This window comes from Phyllobates terribilis, unplaced genomic scaffold (genome assembly GCF_046119375.1).
Source record: "Phyllobates terribilis strain yellow unplaced genomic scaffold, ASM4611937v1 Scaffold_3__8_contigs__length_932513732, whole genome shotgun sequence".
Taxonomy (NCBI): domain Eukaryota; kingdom Metazoa; phylum Chordata; class Amphibia; order Anura; family Dendrobatidae; genus Phyllobates; species Phyllobates terribilis.
In genome coordinates, this window is record NW_027362763.1 from 49,027,399 (window position 1) to 49,049,180 (window position 21,782).

At 49.4% G+C, this 21,782-nt stretch overlaps 1 protein-coding gene across 1 annotated transcript in view; it reads left to right on the top strand.

Annotated features, from left to right (window-relative positions):
* Positions 1 to 688: 688 nt before the first annotated feature.
* Positions 689 to 21,782, top strand: part of LOC141258764 (uncharacterized) — a 183,594-nt gene continuing 162,500 nt past the window's right edge. Inside the window, exon 1 of the mRNA XM_073673869.1 lies at positions 689 to 911. The gene's annotated coding sequence lies outside the window, so the exon portion shown is untranslated. The remainder of the gene's footprint in view (positions 912 to 21,782) is intronic.

Genomic DNA, 21,782 nt, shown 5'->3' on the forward strand with positions numbered 1-21,782 from the left:
CGTTTTTTACCGCTGATTTCTCCCATATTAATGAGTGGGGAAAAATCTGCACCAAAACAAATAATTGGTCAGGAGTGTGGCAGAGTAATTTCCATGCGGATTATAGAACCTCTGAGATGTGAGACGGTTTGCACATGATCACTTGCTCATGGAAGAATGGGGCTCCCATTTCAAGTTTTACCCTGGGGCTCCATGTCTGCTTGTTGCACCCCTGAGCAAGGCGCCTCTTCTTCATAGCACCACATTATTGGGAAACCAAGTCTTAGAATAGAAATTATTTAATAACCCCCCCCCCCCCTCTATTATGGCATTTCGCTTTGAAGCCCAGTACATAAGGGCCCCTGGGCTTTCACGTTCTTTGGGGCAATTCCTTGCCCTCTTGTTTGCCAATAATCCCATTCCTCTGAGGTCTAAAAGCAAAGGAGGATGGCATCGTGCAGAACTGGTCCCCCGTCTTCAGGAGTTGAGTCCACATTCACTACCTATATGGTGGATATATTCTTGAAGCCAAGGAAGGGCTGGAGGGTTCCTCTGACTTATACAGGTGGGGTTTGCAGGTTGCTCTTGGGTGGTCTATGCTCTGGAGATTATAGGGATAGTACGAGCCCCATTATAACAGTGCACGCCTTATAAACAGCGATCCTGTGTACACCCAGTGCATTTCCTCTTGGCTCGGATGTTCCTGCTCTGTTTTGTATGAGGATCTCAGCTGTAGTTTGTCTATGACGCGGAATGAGGAAGAGACGGCAAAATCACGAGCAAAGGTTACCTGACGCAGGTGAGCCGGGCAGAAAGATCAGGGGCAGAGGAGGAGATGTGCTGACAACGTGAGCGACGTATGACCGAGCTCTGCTGCCGCAGCCACCGCCTGCGTGGACCGGGGCAGAGGACCAGGCATCGGACCGATCCAGGTGAGTGTGGGCCCTTTAAATGTCTTCACTATTTCAGTTTAAAGGGCCATTTATTGCAAAAATAAATTGCTATACGTACAAAGAGCATCAAAGAAATATCAAAAGCCTGCAATTATTTACAGACGGGTTCACAAAGTTTATTTTCTTGCCAAAATGTTTAGGTTTTTCTCCAGGCTGGCAACCTGCAGGTGTGATCTGAGTCTCATGGGACAGGGTCAACTTAAAAGATATTTATATAGGTTCATCACTAATTAGTGTTTAAAGGACCCAAAGAATCTATAGATCTGTTCTTCTGCCTGAGCCCTAATACTTACAGCTGCAACAATTGTATCCAGTCTAGGCAAATGTATGTGAGACCCTGCACTGATACATTGTAACAAACTGCAAAGATGTAATAGGGTAAAAGTGGCCTCTAGTCACCCTCTTGTCACTTAGGCTGTTATTTTTATGTTGGACTTATTGTCCCAATGATTTTGCTATCTTTCTTTGTAGTGTATATAAAAAGTCTACACACCCCTGTTAAAACGACAGGTTTTTGTCATGTAAAAAAAAGCATACGAAGAAGAATCATTTCAGAACTTTTTCCACCTTTAATGTCGCTCATAATCTACTGAAATCCATTGAAAAATAAACTGAAATCTTTTTGGGCGGAAATAGAAAAATAAAGAACTAAAATCTTATGGTTACATAAATCTGCACACCCTTAAACTAATACTTAGGTGAAGTCCCCTTTGAATCTATGACAGAATTGAGTCTTTTTGGGTCGGAATCTTATCAGAATTGACAATATTTGTCCGCTCTTCCTTACAGTAGATCTACTTCTGTCAGATTGCGGGGGCATCTCCTGTGTACAGCGCCCTCTTCAGGTCACTGCAGATCAATTGGATTCAGGTCTGGGTTCGAGCTTGGCCATTCCAAAACTGATCTTCTTCTGGTGAAGCCGTTCTTTTGGTGGTTTAGAGGTCGCTTAGGGTCATTGTCGTGCAGAAAGTTGAAATTCCTCTTCATCTTCAGCTTTTTAGCAGAGGCCTGAAGGTTTTGATGTAAAATTGATCAATATTTAGAACTGTTCATAATCCACTCTACTTTGACTAAAGCTTCAGTTCCAGATGCCAAAAAACAGCCCAAAAGCACCATGCTGCCTCCACCATTCCTCACTGTGGGTATGGTGTTTTTCTGGTGACGCAAAGTGATTGTTTTGCACCTTTTGGAATTATGGCCAAAAAGTTCACCCTCGTCCTCATCAGAACATAACATGTTTCCCCGCATGCTTTTTTCAGACTTGATGTAAGTTTTGACAAACCATAGCTAAGCTTAAATATTTTTCTTGGTAAGAGAGAAAAGGTTTCCATCTTGTCACCCAACTCCACAGGCCTGATGTATAAAGAATACTGGAGATTATTATTACATGCAGGACACAACCAGGACTGGCCATAAATTCCTGCAGCTCCTTTAATGTTGCTCTAGGCCTCTTCTCAGCCTCCCAAACCAATTTTCTTCTTGCCTTTTCATCAATTTTTGAGGGATGTCTGTTGTGCCAAATTTAAGCCCCTTCTTGACGTCTTCACAGTGTCCATGGTAGATCTAATGCCTTGGAAAACATGTTGTACCCTTCTCCTGACTGTTAACTTTCAACAATGAGATCCCTTTGTTGTGTTGTCAGCTGTTTACAGACCACGGCTTTAGCTGTAAAATGCAACTAAGAAAATGTCAGGAAAATCCTCCTAGAACAGCGAAACTTTCTATGGGGTTAATCAGAATCCCTGAGAATGACGGTGGCCGAACGATGACTACTATGTAACATGTAAATGACGGCGGCCGTGCACTGACTACTATGTAACATGTGGGCAAATGTGATTGGGGATGAGGTTGTGTTTAGAATCAGTCAATTATAAGAGGGTGTTCACACTTATGCAACAACATTATTTTAGTTTTGTTTCTTTTATTTTCCTCTTTAAAATGGTTTCAGCTTGTTTCTCAATGGTTTTGTACAGGTTATAGGTGACATTAAAGGTAGAAAAAGTTCTGAAATGATTCCTCTTGGTAAGCTTTTTTTTCTTTTAAATGACAAATACCTTACATTTTAACAGGGGGCGTGGAGACTTTTTTAAATCCATTGTATATGCCATGTATTTAATTGCCAGGTGACAATACTGCCGGGAAAAGAGATTTTTATATATCCTGCTCTGACATGGACTTTTCTTCGGTGCATTTTCTGGGTGTGAATAGTGCTGAGTAATGATAATGCTGCAGCAGCTTCAGAGTTAAAATCTGATGTCCTGGAGGCCTAGAAAGGATGAGCAGACTGTGTGAGTGACAGAGGTTATGTGCAGGAAAAATATCTCTTTGTTAGCAAGAAGATAGAGCAATATTATAATTTGAGAGTCCTCAGTCCTTTTAATGGCTAACTGAAAAGATGGTAACAAATAGCAACGTTTCCACACTACTCAGGTCTCTTCATCAGGAATAGGATCAGGTTATTTAGGGACATGTTTGCATTAGTTCTGTGTCAGTTACAGGGGGCCCCTGTTAGTTGCAGAGGACTTGAGAAATTGCCTTTAAGACCGTCCTGGGCTTGAGAGACTGGTCACCCGTAAAGGAGAGAAGAAAGAGACCGCCCTGATAGAGACTGTCCCCTTGAAAAGAGATAGGAGCTGAAGAATGATGATGACAGGGTTGCCAATTTGACTTTTCAATTTTTTCTGGACATCTTATCAAATATTCATGGACAGGCAATAAAAGTTTAATTGAGTAGATTTAAGAGGGTGATATTAGTCACAGTCCTGTATCTTCTGCATCAAGCCAGAGGTCTGCAGCATGAAGATAAGCAGTGCTGAACTCAAGAGGGAAGCCTGAGAAGTAAGGCCGCGGACCGGTAGGAGATGGTAATAGAGTCCCGGCCGTCCTAAGACTGAATGAAGCGGCAGACACCTGTCGAGGCTACTTTGGAGGAACCAGAAGTGTGGTGGGCCTGTGGGACGAAGAATAACAGTGACAGCTGAAGATACCGTGTGAGAGATTTGGGCCTCATTGAGACCAGTGGGTAGGCTGCAATAAATGGGAGGTTGGCAGGGTGCAGCCAGTGGCACAGGTCCGGGTGTACCGCACTTCTAAGAGTGGAAGAAATTGTGATAGTGTGCAGCAAAGTATATGTGGTGGCTCAACACAGATCATGGAGCAGAAGGAAGTTTAGGCTTTATTCTAATGGTCAATTTCTGAACTATTGCCAAGGACGGCACTGTGAAGGCGAGGGTCTGAAGTGAGGAGTAAGTACTGGAATGAAAGAAACATCGCAGGGGAACCGAGGAAGTGACCTTGAGAATCACAGAGGAGCCAGAAAAATGGCCTCAAAAATCATAGGGGAACCGAAAAAGTGGCCTGAAGAATCAGAGAGGAGCCAGGAAAATGGCCTGGAGATTCATAGAGGAACCCAGGGAGCAGCCTTGAAATTCACAAAAGAACAAGCAAAGTGGCCAAGAAAATCAAAGAGGAGCCAGGAAAGTTGCCTGGAGAATCACAGAGGAACCGAAGAAGTGGCCTGAAGAATCAGAGAGGAGCTGGGAGAAGTGGTTTGGAGAATCACAGGGGAACCAGGGAGGTGGCCTTGAGCATCACAGAGGATCCAAGGAAGAGGCTTGGAGAATCACAAAGGAACCCGGGGAAGTGGTGTGGAGAATCACAAAAGAACCGAGGAAGTAGCCTGAAGAATCAGAGAGGAGCCAGGGAAATGGCCTGGAGAATCATAGAGGAACCCGGGGAGCAGCCTGGAGATTCACAAAAGAACAAGCAAAGTGGCCAGGAAAATCAAAGAGGAGCCGGGAAAGTTGTCTGGAGAATCACAAAGGAACCGAAGAAGTGGCCTGAAGAATCAGAGAGGAGCTGGGAAAGTGGTTTGGAGAATCACAGGGGAACGAGGGAGGTGGCCTTGAGAATCACAGAGGATCCAAGGAAGAGGCTTGGAGAATCACAAAGGAACCCGGGGAAGTGGTCTGGAGAATCACAGAGGAACCAAAGAAGTGGCCTGAAGAATCAGAGAGGAGCTGGGAGAAGTGACTTGGAGAATCACAGGGGAACCAGCAAAGTCACCTGGAGAATCACAGAGGAAACAGCAAAGTGGTCTGGAGAATCACAGAGGAACCCAGAGAAATGGCCTGGAGAATCACAGAGGATCCGAGAACGTGGCTTGGAGAAACATAGAGAAACCCTGGGAAGTGACCTGGAGAATCACAGAGGAACCAGCAAAGTGGCCTGGAGAATCACAGAGGAACCTGGAGAAGTCGCCTGGAGAATCACAGGGGAACCAGAAAAGTGGCCTGGGGAATAACAGATGAACCAGTGAAGTGGCCCGAAGAATCACAGAGGATCCGGGAAAGTGGCTAGGAGAATCATAGAGGAACCTGGGGAAGTGGCCTGGAGAATCACAAAGGAACCAGGGAAGTGGCCTGGAGAATCACAAAGGAATTGGGAGAGTGGCCTACAGAATAACAGAGGAACTGGGAAAGTGGCCTGGAGAATCACAACAGAACTGGGAAAATGGCCTGGAGAATAACAGAGGAGCGGGGAAAGTGCCTGGAGAATCACAGAGAAACCAGGGAAATGGCCTAGAGATACATAGAGGAATCTGGGAAATGGCCTGTAGATTCACAGATGAAACGCGGAAGAGAATCATAGAGGAGCCGGGAATATGGCAAGGAGAATCATAGAGGAGCTGGGAAAGTGTTCTGGAGAATCACAGGGGAACCAGGGAAGTAGTCATGAGAATCATAGAGGAACCCAGGGAAGTGGCCTGGAGAATTGCAGAGGATCTGGGAAAATAGTTTGGAGAATCATTGAAGAGCCTGGGGAAATGACCTGGAAAATCACAAAGGAAGCGAGAGAGTGGCATGGAGAATCAAAGAGGAACCCAGACAAATGGCCTGGAGAATCACAGAAGAACCAGCGAAGTGACCTGGAGAATCACAGAGGAATCCAGGGAAGTGGCATGGAGAATCACAAAGGAACCGGGGAAGTGGCCTGGAGAATCACAATGGAGCGAAGAAAGTTGCTGTGAGTTTGATAGAGGAATCTGGGAAGTGACCTGTAGATTTACAGAGGAACCAGGGAAGTGGCCTGGAGTGTTAACGGCCTAGACATTGAGGCTGCCAGAGTGAATGATTGACAAGTTCAGTGTATGTAACATGGGCCTGAGAAACCGTGCCTGGTGGTCATGCAACCTGGAAGTGGAGAAACCAGAGGCTGTACGTAATTGTGGAAAAGTTCTGATGCTGAGTTGTTCCTATTGTTTGGCTTCTTGTGTGGGAGCCAATTTTTCCTCGGCACACACTACAGGGGTCACGGTGACATTCGGTCCGGCCAGCCTCCCTCTCACAATGATATAAGAGATGTGCTGCAGATGTACTTAGCTCATAGAGGATTCTTTAGACTGGATACAAATATTACTGTATAAACCCTCAGCTATGACTGTTAATGAAGATCTTGCAAAGTTAAAGAATTTAAACACATAGGGGAAAATGTATTGTTGCTGCTATTAGATGATTGTGGGTAATTAAGCTGAGACCCCTACTAATCAACCAAATATGGGACTTGTGACCCCCATTTCAATTGAGCAGTGGTTATGTATGTGTGCTGGTGTTATACTATAGGACCTCTTCTACTGACACAAGCCCTCTGCAACTGACACAAGCCCTCTATAACTGACACAAGCTCTCGGCAACTGACACAAGTTCTCTGTAACTGACACAAGCCCTCTGTAACTGGCACAAACCCCCTGTAACTGACACAAGCCCTCTGTAACTGGCACAGACCTCCTGTAACTGACACAAGCCCTCTGTAACTAGCACAAAACTCCTGTAACTGGCACAAGCCCTATGTAACTGGCACAAACCCCCTGTAACTGGCACAAGCCCTATGTAACGGGCACAAACCCACCACAACTGATATAGACCCTCTGCAACTGACACAAGCCCTCAACAACTGACACGAGCCCTCTGTAACAGGCACAAGCTCTCTGTAACTGGCACAAACCCTCTGCAACTGGCACAAGCCCTATGTAACTGACACAAGCCCTCCACTACTGACACAGACCCTCTGCAACAGACACAGACTCTCTGTAAGGCTAAGTGCACACGATGCATATTTGAAGCGTAAATTTCCGCTTCATTTCCGCATGTCATTTTTCCTGGAAAACGCATGCAGAATTTGGCATGCGTTTTTCGCGCGTAATTCGCGCGTTTTGCACATGCGGAATTGCCTTGCGTTTTCTACTGCATTGTAGATGGCAATTCCGCATGCGTAAACGCACAAAGAATTGACATGCTGCGGAATTTTCCGCACAACAAAACGCTGCGGAAAATTCCGCATCGTAGGCATTACAATTGCGGAATGCCATAGGGGACCATGGCAGAAGGCTAACATGCGTAATTCATGCGTTTACGCTGCGGAATTTTCCGCACAAAATACGCATGAAATACGCATCGTGTGCACATAGCCTTACTGACACAAGCCCTGTGCAACTGACACAAGCCATCTGTAACTGACATAGGCCCTCTGCAACTGGCACGAGCCCTCTGCAACTGGCATGAGCCCTCTGCAACTTAGACAAGCCCTCTGTAACTGACACGAGCTCTCTGCAACTGACACGAGCCCTCTGTAATTGACATGGGCCCTCTGAAACTGATAAAGTCTTTCTACAACTCTGCAAGTGACACATAATCTTAGGGATCTGACGCGCCCCCAAGACAGTGGGGTACTCAGCAGCCGGGCCCCTGGTAGCCGGGGGATATCACGGTGGCTGGCCCGGTCCGTGACCCAGGGCGGTCAGTGAAAAAGAGGGGTATTTTTAGAAAGTTCGTGACGCCACCTGTGGTGCCTGGTGAGGATCACCAGCGCTGCAACAGTCCTCTAAGGCAGATGTTAGGGCAGCTTGTGATTGGACGGCTCCCCACAGGTGAAGCAGGCCTCAGGGCAGTGAAAGATGGAGTGGTGGTTGCGCTGGGCGTTGTAGTGTAGAGAGGGAATGATGGCGCGGACGAAATAACTGGACAGAGGCGGTGCGGTGCAGTCATCCGTGTCTTTACTCACAGTTCTTTAGTTCCACAGGGTGCACTGTCAGATTACAGCCTCCCACGTCGCGCTGCGTTCACCGGGCAGGGGTTCAATTCTTCCTCAGACAGCTTGGGAATACCTGGCAGAACCCCACTTTCTCGTGTTCCTATTTTGACCGACTTCACACTGGTCTTTCTCCCTCCTGCTCTGCGCTGCCCACTCTCAATCCTGTTCGGGTACTCTGAAGTCCCTCCTGTCCGTCGGAGTTACACAGACTTGCTTGACCCTCAAGGGACTAGAATGCGGCCACGATCCCTCTGTCTTCTGGCAGATGCGGGGCGTATGGGTGCCTTCCTGCACTCGCCGTACCCCCTGGGATCCCTTCTCAAAACACAGCCTACTCCCTGCTCCCCTCTGGGGCCTCCAGACTTGGCCCTGTGGAGCAGAGCTCCTACTGAGACTCTGCTCCTGGACTGTTCTTCTGAACTGTCCCGAGCTGTTCTTCTGAACAGCTCCCTCTGACTCAACTCTCTGACTGATCTGCAACCCTAAGATGGCTTCCCTATTTATGCTCCTACCAAAGTGCTCCCTCTAACTACTTCCTCTACCCACACCCACTACTGGTTACCCCTACCTTCGGGTTCCCCCCCCACTCCAGCCAGGGTCAGGGCTCAGCAGCTGCGCTCTGCATCTTGCCCCTCCAGCCAGCCTGGAGCAGTGTAGTGTTGGATGTAGGTGTAGGGGTTCCGGGCAGCACTCCCTCCTTACCTGAGAGAAGAGAGACACCACACCTCTGGGTGAGGTGCAGTACTTCTGTGGCGACTGAACCCTCAGGGGCGCCACATTCCCCCCTGGTAAAACACAGCACGTCCGCAGGCTGGAACAAAGCAAAACAGGGAATTTGACATGCAAAATTTTTAAGAATGCATTCGCATATAAGATTAGGAAACAAAACATTTCTTCCCTTTATGGGAGGCACATTTTCTTTAAACGTTACAGGTTACATTTTTCATAGACATTATAAAACTTTTTAAATAACATTTTCCTTTTTCAATAAGTGCAACAGGTAGCAGCATGAAGGACCCGTCCGCAAACCCTCAACGTATGCCCTGGGCGTGGCTGCAGGGCATAGGTGATCCTGGTGATGGACCACGTCTTCCACCACGCCAAACGGGTTTTTCTTCTGAGGTCATGGTTGTTGATATAAAACCAATAGGGTGCACTTTAAGAAGTGCTGAACTATTTACAACTTTAACGTCCGGCTGTTCACAGTCCCCAGCCTGTATACCCTGACAGGTAACCATGTAAATGCACACTATTTTAGGCAAACATTATTTTCAACTTTCACACTCAAAACCTTATTTTCAACTGTACCCTTACGGGCAACTATATAAGCAATGTTCAGTCCCACTTGCTGGATCAATAGTGGGGACCCCGCCTGGGGTACTCTTCATTTTTCCCTGACCCAGCCGGGTCACGAGGGACTTCCTGCAGAGGTGTGTCCTCGCCGACACGATACACGTGCAGGACGTACCAGCCACGTTCACTATGGTGCCGGGTGAACGTGACACGGTCTCCGGGATACAGGTTCCGGTCGGGATGGCCTTCCTCCCGCTCTGGCTCCACATCCTGCCGGTTTACAAATATGTCCCTTTCGAAGTCGGGACTGCGGATAAAGCCGCACCCAGCCTTCAGGTTGAATTTAACTATGAGGCCTTCCTCGCGGGGGCTGGGGTGGGCTGACTCCGCCTGATGGACTTGCGCCTTGGCGGCCTTGTCTCGGGCCTCCAGGCGCTCACTGCATGCCTGCCGCGCACATCGCTCCTTCTCGAGTTGCCGGAGCTCCCGCCTGCAGAACTCTTGCCTTTGCAGTGCTTCGGCCTGGGTCTCCTGCGGGAACCCCATGAGATCCCCCCCGATTGTCCCAGCAAAACTCCACCCCGCTGGTATAGGCGACCGGGGGCGCTGGTGTCGGGAGTAGCAGGTACGGCTGCTGGTCCTCTATCCGGGCGGACTAGTCGAAGGCCGGCGCGCCACACACCCACACGGGTGCCGGAGGTGGAGGCGCCGGGAGGGCATTGAGTAGCAGGCCCGTGGCTTCAGCGCCCGGGATTGGAGGCTCCGGTAGGGCACTAGATGGGGGATCCTTTGGTTCAGCGCCCGGGGGTGGAGGTTCCGGGCTGCACAGCTGTTCCAGCCAGGGTACGGCAGCATACGGCGAGGGCTGGGGAAAGAGGCCCAGGAGCAGGTCGGCGCTGGCAACGCCCAGGACTGGGGATTCTCTCCTACCTGCTCCTGTGTTGCATGCGGCCTCCTGGTACTCGGCAAGCTCCGCCGGGTCTGGGATGCTGCTGTTGACTTCCAGTGCCGTCTTCCGCCGTGCCGCCAATTTTTCCAGCAGCTCGCTTCTCCACCTTGCGACCGCTGCTTGCTGGGCTCATTCCACCTGTTGGCCCAGCTCGAGGACCTCACTCTGGAGGAACTCCACGTCCTCCGGGGACAATTTCTCCACTTCTCCCTCTATGGTGAGGGGGGTCACTTGACGCTGCGGCAGGCCAGAGGCGGAGGCTGGACTTTTGCTTCCTTCCATTCTGGCTGCCGGTTGCGGTCTGTCTAGACTGGTTAAGACCACACCCTGTCTCCATTCCTTCTCTCCGCCTCCTCTCTTCTTTCGGGGGCGGCCCCATGGCGATCTGCTGTCGGTCACTCCCTGTGACGGCCTCCCTGCCTTAACGGACACATCTATGCAGACAGTCACTGTTGCAAGGGGCAGGGCTGGCTTTTGGCGCCATTCCGGGACCCGGCCCACGATGGGAGGTTCCATACTGTTGTCTTTTAGCACGCACATAATGGCGCCCGTTCTTCTGGGTCGGGCGCCACATTCGGTAACATAACACAGTTCTCTAGGCACACTTAACCCGCCAGTACGGGCTGGTCACGCATCCTCTTCGTGACGCCAGATCTGACGCGCCCCCAGGGCCGTGGGGTGCTCAGCAGCCGGGCCCCTGGTTGCCGGGGGATATCACGGTGGCTGGCCCGGTCCGTGACCCAGGGCGGTCAGTGAAAAAGAAGGGTATTTTTAGAAATACTACTTCCTCCACCCACACCCACTACTGGTTCCCCCTACCTTTGGGTTCCCCCTACTCCAGCCAGGGACAGGGCTCAGCAGCTGCGCACATGCATGTTGCCCCTCCAGCCGGCCTGGAGCAGTGTAGTGTTGGATGCAGGTGTTGGGGTTCTGGGCAGCACTCCCTCCTTACCTGAGAGAAGGAGACACCACACCTCTGGGTGAGATGCAGTACCTCTGTGGCGACTGAACCCTCAGGGGCGCCACAAAACCAATCCCTAACTAACCTCTGCCTGTCACTCACATTCATTGCAACGGTTCTCAGTCTCCTGCGGTAAAGACTTTGGATCCTAAACTTCTTCACAGAACACAGATGCAGCTGAACATAATGGAGGAGCAAGGAGCTGACAGGTCCATGCAGATGATAATGCCAGGTCCTTTGAGTCACTAGATCTTCTCAGGTCACAAAACTAGACAGCAGAGAAGAGCAGGACACAGGCAAGAGGTTAGGTGTGTGTTTTGAGGTAGCAGTGTTGTGTGTGTGTGTGTGTTTGGTGTAGCAGAGTGTGTGTGCGTCTCTTTTTGGTTAGCAGAATTGTTTGACTGTTTATGTAGCAGAGCTGAGGGGGCATCAGACTGAGTGGGCTCTGTGGGTGTGACCTGAGGGATGCACTAGACGGCATGGGGGGCATGTACTGTGGACCTTATACTGAGTGTGACGACATCTTAACGTTTATGGGGGACATTATAATTGTTGTGGTGGGAATGTTCTGTGGCGGCATAATACTATATAGGAGGAACATTTGGGACCATAAAAGGGGTTCAATTATACTATACGAGAACACCAATGGTCTTCAGTAGGAGCATATTTATGTTGGGTGCATATTACAGACTGGTGTAGAGAATAAACTACATTGTGTGTCCCCATTCGAAAAACTGGAGCAAGTTCAGAGAAGAGCTATCAGGATGGTGAGCGGACTGTAAACTATGTCCTACGAGGAACGGTTAAAGGATCTGCGAATGTTTAGCTTGCTAAAAAGAAGACAGAGGGGAGACTTAATAGCTGTCTACAAATATCTAAATATACCAAGCATAGGAAAAAGGAGAGTCAGCTCACCAGTGAAAAAAGTGGTCCTTTGTTGAGAATGATATCGCACAAAGACGCCCTGGTTCAGGTCGGGCAAATGTACAGGGAAAAAGAGAAAATGTCCAGCGATAAAATGAAATAAAAATATCTTCCTTTATTGATACCTTAAGGCTCAGTGCCCACGATGCAGAAATGCTGCAGATTTTTTCCGCATCTCCCTGGCAGGAAAAACGCATGCGGATTTTACATGCATTTTTCCCGCCAGGTAGAAGCGTTTGTCAAGTGTTTTTGCATGCGAGTTATCAAGTGCTTTTCCAAGCGATTTTAGCATCACTTGGAAAGTGCTTGACAACTTGGTCACGCTATATAAATCCATGCAACCGGCAACCGGCATATATAGTGTGACCAAGTAATAGTTAAAAAAAAAGAATAAAAATGGTAAAAAATAAAAAATAAACATTATACTTACCATCCAATGGCCCCCGGTCTCCTTATCGGATGCGTCCGCTCTTCCCAGTGTCTCGCGGTTGTGTAAAAGGACCTGCTGTGACGTCATTTAGTCATGTGACAGGTCACGCAACCGCCGACGTCAGCGGTTGCGTGACCTGTCACATGACTAAATGACGTCACCGCAGGTCCTTTTAGACCATCGCGAGCCGTACAAGAGACCGGACGCAGCAGAGAAAACATCGGGGACCATCGGAAGGTGAGTATAATGTTTATTTTTTATTTTAAATTCTTTTTTTAACAGGTTCTATGGTACCCGAGTCTGGATGAGAGTCTCCTGTTCTCCAGACCCGGGTACCATCCGCACAATGAATCTCTTAATATCCACATGTGCACATGTAGTCATACGGATATTAAGCGTTCAATGCAAGTCAATGGCGGCAATTACGCTGCGTGTCTGCAAAATTAATGGACATGCTGCGTATTTTTCCGCAATGATAATCCGCATTGGAAATTTCCACAGCATGTGCACAACACATGCGGATTATCATTGGGGATCATGGGGCACGGATTACCAAGCGTTTTTACAGCGTTCTCGCTGCGGAAATTCCGCTGCAAAAATGCTTGAAAAACGACTAGTGGGCACGCAGCCTTAAAATAATCCTGATCTGATCATGACTAAAACTTGGTAAAGTTGAAACGCGTAGAGCGAGCTGTAGTGTTTTGGTGTGGTTTGTCTTACTCAGGATTATTTTAAAGGAATCAATAAAAGAAGATATTTTTATTTCATTTTATCGCTGGACATTTTCCCTTTTTCCCTGTCTACAAATATCTGAAGGGCTGTCACATTGTAGAAGGATCATCTTTATTCTCATTTGCACAAGGAAAGACTAGAAGCAATGGGATGAAACTAAATGGGAGGAGACACAGATTAGATATTAGAAAAAACTTTTCGACAGTTAGGGTGATTAATGAGTGGAACAGGCTGCCACGAGAGGTGGTGAGTTCTCCTTCAATGGAAGACTTCAGAGGCTGGACAGACATCTGTCTGAGATGGTTTAGTGAATCCTGCATTGAGCAGGGGGTGGGACACGAGGACCCAGGAGGTCCCCTCCAACTCTACCATTCTAGGATTCTATTATATCATTCACAGTTGGGAGACACCGTGTTAGAGACTCGGCACCACTCTCACAAGCAGAATGCATTCAATGGTTCAATTTAAACATTTCTGTATTTGTAGAAAGTTTTAATAAAAATACAATTAAATAATAAAAAAAAAATATAGACAAGTGACCTGAATGTCAGATGTGAGAGCTGCAAACACACAAATCTCACTGGTCATCATCCTCCTTCCGAAAGAGCAATGCAAAATCATAGGAGCCACATGCCCAGCTGGTAAGAGAGGGGGCAAACAGGAGCGTAACTACAATAAGTGCAGGGGTTGCAATTGCACCAGTGCCTTGGAGCCTAAGGGGGCCCAAAAAGCCCCTTTGGCATATAAGAAAAGACCGATTCTATTAAAGATTTAAAAAATGCAAAAAGTTAGTGGAACATAATTTCTCCCCCCCCCCCCCAATGTGTAATAGAAAGTTTTAGAACTTTTCACTGTAGGGTTATGCATTCTTTACCTGCAGACACCGAAGGAATTGGGGACAGCCCCTCCATAGGAGTAAGTGTGCTGCACGTCCTCCTGCACAGATCAGTCTGTCTCTGACAAGCGGAACCGGACGGACGGCATTACAGAACATTCCGGACATGCTGCTGATTCATCGCACATGGATTTATATATATATGCAATTTAAAAGGAAACTTTCACCAAGTAAAAAGTGTCCAGTTTTTGCTCTTCTTTTATTGCTCCCTTAAGTTTTTTTTTGATCCTCCGGTTCTAGAGATATGGACCTTCAGGGAGGGCTTCATTTTATAGGCGTGGCCTACAGGGTAATTATGCAGAACAGAATAAAGACACACCCCCGAGGAATCTGTGAGCAAAAAAAAAGTTGCACTGAATTGAAAAAATCTCCTATGTGTAGAGCGGTATGGAGGATTTACAAACAGAAGAAGAAGTCAAGGTCAGGGAGGGGCGAGAATAAAAGAAGAGGCAAGCTGGACCCCCTGGATGTAGAGACAGATCCTCCTCAAGATTAATGCTGTAACTCTCTTGTACTAATATGACATTACTGGTATTTTGTGGGTCATTCCAATATCATGATCTTATCTTGCTGTCAGTGAAAGGAACCATTCTCATACTCAATATGTTTGGCTGAAGGTTGAACTTAATTCTATCTTCATCCTTAGAACTATGAAACCATGAAAGATTCTAGAATGTTGTAAAATCCTAAAAAGACAATTAACGTAAAGCAAATACAACATGACAACATACCGGTCCATCGTCGTTCAGAGCATTGTGTGGTGACTACCGGCCCGGTCACATCGCTGACATTCCTTCACCTTCAGCTCCGGGGCGACACTGACTAACCCGAAACTGAGGCCGCGTCTGCCATGTCTGTGCTCCTCATTGTGAGCGAACCTTGTAAAAGAGCAGCACAGACACACTGACACAATGTAACGCAACACTGCGACACAGAATGAAGAACAAGTGCCTGAGGGAGACAAGAGATCTGTGGATGACACGCTGTTATGGGGGATCTGTGGATGATGCACTGTTATGGGGGATCTGTGGATGACGCACTGTTATGGGGGATCTGTGGATGACGCGCTGTTATGGGGGATCTGTGGATGATGCACTGTTATGGGGGATCTGTGGGTGACGCACTGTTATGGGGGATCTGGGAATGACGCGCTGTTATGGGGGATCCGTGGATGACGCACTGTTATGGGGGATCTGTGGATGACGCACTGTTATGGGGGATCTGTGGATGACGCACTGTTATGGGGATTTGTGGATGATGCACTGTTATGGGGGATCTGTGGATGACGCGCTGTTATGGGGGATCTGGGGATGACGCACTGTTATGGGGGATCTGTGGATGATGCACTGTTATGGGGGATCTGTGGATGACGCCCTGTTATGGGGGATCTGTGGATGACGCCCTGTTATGGGGGATCTGTGGATGACACGCTGTTATGGGGGATCTGTGGATGACGCACTGTTATGGGGGATCTGCGGAAGACGCACTGTTATGGGGGATCTGTGGATGACGCGCTGTTATGGGGGATCTGTGGATGATGCACTGTTATGGGGGATCTGTGGATGACGCCCTGTTATGGGGGATCTGTGGATGACGCCCTGTTATGGGGGATCTGTGGATAACGCTCTGTTATGGGGATCTGTGGATGACGCGCTGTTATGGGGATCTGTGGATGACGCTCTGTTATGTGGGATCTGTGGATGATGCACTGTTATGGGGGATCTGTGGATGACACGCTGTTATGGGGGATCTGTGGATGATGCACTGTTATGGGGGATCTGTGGATGACACGCTGTTATGGGGGATCTGTGGATGATGCGCTGTTATGGGGGATCTGTGAATGATGCACTGTTATGGGGGATCTGTGGATGACGCCCTGTTATGGGGGATCTGTGGATGACGCCCTGTTATGGGAGATCTGTGGATGACGCGCTGTTATGGGGGATCTGTGGATGACGCTCTGTTATGTGGGATCTGTGGATGATGCACTGTTATGGGGGATCTGTGGATGACGCGCTGTTATGGGGGATCTGTGGATGATGCGCTGTTATGGGGGATCTGTGGATGACGCTCTGTTATGTGGGATCTGTGGATGATGCACTGTTATGGGGGATCTGTGGATGATGCACTGTTATGGGGGATCTGTGGATGACGCTCTGTTATGTGGGATCTGTGGATGATGCACTGTTATGGGGGATCTGTGGATGACACGCTGTTATGGGGGATCTGTGGATGATGCGCTGTTATGGGGGATCTGTGGATGACACGCTGTTATGTGGGATCTGTGGATGATGCACTGTTATGTGGGATCTGTGGATGATGCACTGTTATGGGGGATCTGTGGATGACACGCTGTTATGGGGGATCTGTGGATGATGCACTGTTATGGGGGATCTGTGGATGACACGCTGTTATGGGGGATCTGTGGATGATGCACTGTTATGGGGGATCTGTGGATGACACGCTGTTATGTGGGATCTGTGGATGATGTACTGTTATGGGGGATCTGTGGATGACACGCTGTTATGGGGGATCTGTGGATGATGCACTGTTATGGGGGATCTGTGGATGACACGCTGTTATGGGGGATCTGTGGATGATGCGCTGTTATGGGGGATCTGTGAATGATGCACTGTTATGAGGGATCTGTGGATGACGCCCTGTTATGGGGGATCTGTGGATGACGCACTGTTATGGGGGATCTGTGGATGACGCACTGTTATGGGGGATCTGTGGATGACGCTCTGTTATGTGGGATCTGTGGATGATGCACTGTTATGGGGGATCTGTGGATGACGCGCTGTTATGGGGGATCTGTGGATGATGCGCTGTTATGGGGGATCTGTGGATGACGCTCTGTTATGTGGGATCTGTGGATGATGCACTGTTATGGGGGATCTGTGGATGACACGCTGTTATGGGGGATCTGTGGATGATGCGCTGTTATGGGGGATCTGTGAATGATGCACTGTTATGGGGGATCTGTGGATGACACGCTGTTATGGGGGATCTGTGGATGATGCGCTGTTATGGGGGATCTGTGAATGATGCACTGTTATGGGGGATCTGTGGATGACGCTGTTATGGGGGATCTGTGGATGATGCACTGTTATGGGGGATCTGTGAATGACGCACTGTTATGGGGGATCTGTGGATGACGCACTGTTATGGGGATCTGTGGATGACGCACTGTTATGGGGGATCTGTGGATGACGCGCTGTTATGGGGGATCTGTGGATGACGCTCTGTTATGGGGATCTGTGGATGACGCGCTGTTATGGGGATCTGTGGATGACGCACTGTTATGGGGGATCTGTGGATGACGCACTGTTATGGGGGATCTGTGGATGACGCTCTGTTATGGGGGATCTGTGGATGACGCGCTGTTATGGGGGATCTGTGGATGACGCTCTGTTATGGGGATCTGTGGATGACGCACTGTTATGGGGGATCTGTGGATGACGCGCTGTTATGGGGATCTGTGGATGACACCCTGTTATGGGGGATCTGTGGATAACGCCCTGTTATGGGGGATCTGTGGATGACGCCCTGTTATGGGGGATCTGTGGATGATGCACTGTTATGGGGGATCTGTGGATGACGCCCTGTTATGGGGGATCTGTGGATGATGCTCTGTTATGGAGGATCTGTGGATGACGCGCTGTTATGGGGGATCTGTGGATGACGCACTGTTATGGGGATCTGTGGATGACGCGCTGTTATGGGGGATCTGTGGATGATGCTCTGTTATGGGGATCTGTGGATGACGCACTGTTATGGGGATCTGTGGATGACGCTCTGTTATGGGGGATCTGTGGCTGACGCTGTTATGGGGGATCTGTGGATGACACTCTGTTATGGGGGAGGATCTGTGGATGACGCACTGTTATGGGAGGATCTGTGGATGACGCACTGTTATGGGGGATCTGCGGATGATGCGCTGTTTTGCGGGATCTGGGGATGATGCTCTGTTATGGGGGATCTGTGGATGACGCGCTGTTATGGGGGATCTGTGGATGACGCTCTGTTATGGGGGATCTGTGGATGACGCGCTGTTATGGGGGATCTGTGGATGACGCACTGTTATGGGGGATCTGTGGATGACGCCCTGTTATGTGGATCTGCGGATGATGCGCTGTTATGGGGGATCTGTGAATGTTGCACTGTTATGGGGGATCTGTGGATGATGCACTGTTATGGGGGATCTGTGGATGATGCTCTGTTATGGGGGATCTGTGGATGACGCACTGTTATGGGGGATCTGTGAATGACGCGCTGCTATGGGGGATCTGTGGATGACGCGCTGTTATGGGGGATCTGTGGATGACGCACTGTTATGAGGGATCTGTGGATGACGCACTGTTATGAGGGATCTGTGGATGACGCACTGTTATGGGGGATCTGTGGATGACGCACTGTTATGGGAGGATCTGTGGATGACGCACTGTTATGAGGGATCTGTGGATGATGCTCTGTTATGGGGGATCTGTGGATGACGCACTGTTATGGGGGATCTGTGGATGATGCACTGTTATGGGGGATCTGTGGATGACGCACTGTTATGAGGGATCTGTGGATGATGCTCTGTTATGGGGGATCTGTGGATGACGCACTGTTATGGGGGATCTGTGGATGACGCACTGTTATGGGGGATCTGCGGATGATGCCCTGTTATGGGGGATCTGTGGATGACGCACTGTTATGGGGGATCTGCGGATGATGCCCTGTTATGGGGGATCTGTGGATGACGCACTGTTATGGGGGATCTATGGATGACGCACTGTTATGGGGGATCTGCGGATGATGCCCTGTTATGGGGGATCTGGGAATGACGCTCTGTTATGGGGGATCTGTGGATGACGCACTGTTATGGGGGATCTGTGGATGATGCTCTGTTATGGGGGATCTGTGGATGATGCACTGTTATGGGGGATCTGTGGATGACGCACTGTTATGGGGAATCTGCGGATGATGCCCTGTTATGGGGGATCTGTGGATGACGCACTGTTATGGGGGATCTGCGGATGATGCGCTGTTATGGGGGATCTGTGGATGTTGCACTGTTATGGGGGATCTGTGGATGATGCCCTGTTATGGATGGATCTGTGGATGACGCACTGTTATGGGAGATCTGTGGATGACGCGCTGTTATGGGGGATCTGTGGATGACACTGTTATGGGGGATCTGTGGATGACGCCCTGTTATGGGGGATCTGTGGATGACACTGTTATGGGGGATCTGTGGATGACGCACTGTTATGGGGGATCTGTGGATGACGCGCTGTTATGGGGTATCTGAGGATGATGCCCTGTTATGGGGGATGTGTGGAGGACGCCCTGTTATGGGGGATCTGTGGATGACGCGCTGTTATGGGGGATCTGTGGATGACGCTCTGTTATGGGGGATCTGTGGATGATGCACTGTTATGGGGGATCTGTGGGTGACGCACTGCTATGGGGGATCTGTAAATTATGCACTGATATGGGGGATCTGTGGATGACGCCCTGTTATGGGGGATCTGTGGATGATGCACTGTTATGGGGGATCTGTGGATGACGCACTGTTATGGGGGATCTGTGGATGACGCGCTGTTATGGGGGATCTGTGGATGACGCGCTGTTATGGGGGATCTGCGGAAGACACACTGTTATGGGGGATCTGTGGATGACGCCCTGTTATGGGGGATCTGTGGATGATGCACTGTTATGGGGGATCTGTGGATGATGCCCTGTTATGGGGGATCTTTGGATGACGCCCTGTTATGGGGGATCTGTGGATGACGCCCTGTTATGAGGGATCTGTGGATGATGCGCTGTTATGGGGGATCTGTGGATGACGCACTGTTATGGGGGATCTGTGGATGACGCCCTGTTATGGGGGATCTGTGGATGATGCGCTGTTACGGGGGATCTGTGGATGACGCACTGTTATGGGGGATCTGTGGATGATGCGCTGTTATGGGGGATCTGTGAATGACGCACTGTTATGGGGGATCTGTGGATGACGCACTGTTATGGGGATCTGTGGATGACGCACTGTTATGGGGCATCTGTGGATGACGCACTGTTATGGGGGATCTGTGGATGACGCTCTGTTATGGGGATCTGTGGATGACACTGTTATGGCGGATCTGTGGATGACGCCCTGTTATGGGGGATCTGTGGATGATGCACTGTTATGGGGGATCTGTGGATGACGCACTGTTATGGGGATCTGTGGATGACGCGCTGTTATGGGAGATCTGTGGATGACGCGCTGTTATGGGGATCTGTGGATGACACTGTTATGGGGGATCTGTGGATGACGCCCTGTTATGGGGGATCTGTGGATGACGCACTGTTATGGGGGATCTGTGGATGACGCGCTGTTATGGGGATCTGTGGATGACACTGTTATGGGGGATCTGTGGATGACGCCCTGTTATGGGGGATCTGTGGATGTTGCACTGTTATGGGGAATCTGTGGATGACGCGCTGTTATGGGGATCTGTGGATGACGCTCTGTTATGGGGATCTGTGGATGACGCGCTGTTATGGGGATCTGTGGATGACGCTCTGTTATGGGGATCTGTGGATGACGTGCTGTTATGGTTATGGGGGATCTGTGGATGACGCTCTGTTATGGGGGATCTGTGGATGACGCACTGTTATGGGGGATCTGTGGATGACGCCCTGTTATGGGGGATCTGTGGATGATGCACTGTTATGGGGGATCTGTGGATGACGCCCTGTTATGGGGGATCTGTGGATAACGCCCTGTTATGGGGGATCTGTGGATGACGCACTGTTATGGAGAATCTGTGGATGACGCGCTGTTATGGGGGATCTGTGGATGACGCGCTGTTATGGGGATCTGTGGATGATGCACTGTTATGGGGGATCTGTGGATGATGCACTGTTATGGAGGATCTGTGGATGACGCGCTGTTATGGGGATCTGTGGATGACGCGCTGTTATGGGGGATCTGTGGATGATGCACTGTTATGGGGGATCTGTGGATGACGCACTGTTATGAGGATCTGTGGATGACGCACTGTTATGGGAGGATCTGTGGATGACGCACTGTTATGGGGATCTGTGGATGACGCACTGTTATGGGGGATCTGTGGATGACGCGCTGTTATGGAGGATCTGTGGATGACGCCCTATTATGGGGGATCTGTGGATGACGCGCTGTTATGGGGGATCTGTGGATGACGCCCTGTTATGGGGGATCTGTGGATGACGCACTGTTATGGGGGATCTGTGGATGATGCCCTGTTATGGGGGATCTGTGGATGATGCACTGTTATGGGGGATCTGTGGATGACGCCCTGTTATGGGGGATCTGTGGATGATGCACTGTTATGGGGGATCTGTGGATGACGCCCTGTTATGGGGGATCTGTGGATAACGCCCTGTTATGGGGGATCTGTGGATGATGCTCTGTTATGGAGAATCTGTGGATGACGCGCTGTTATGGGGGATCTGTGGATGACGCGCTGTTATGGGGATCTGTGGATGATGCACTGTTATGGGGGATCTGTGGATGACGCCCTGTTATGGGGGATCTGTGGATGACACTGTTATGGGGGATC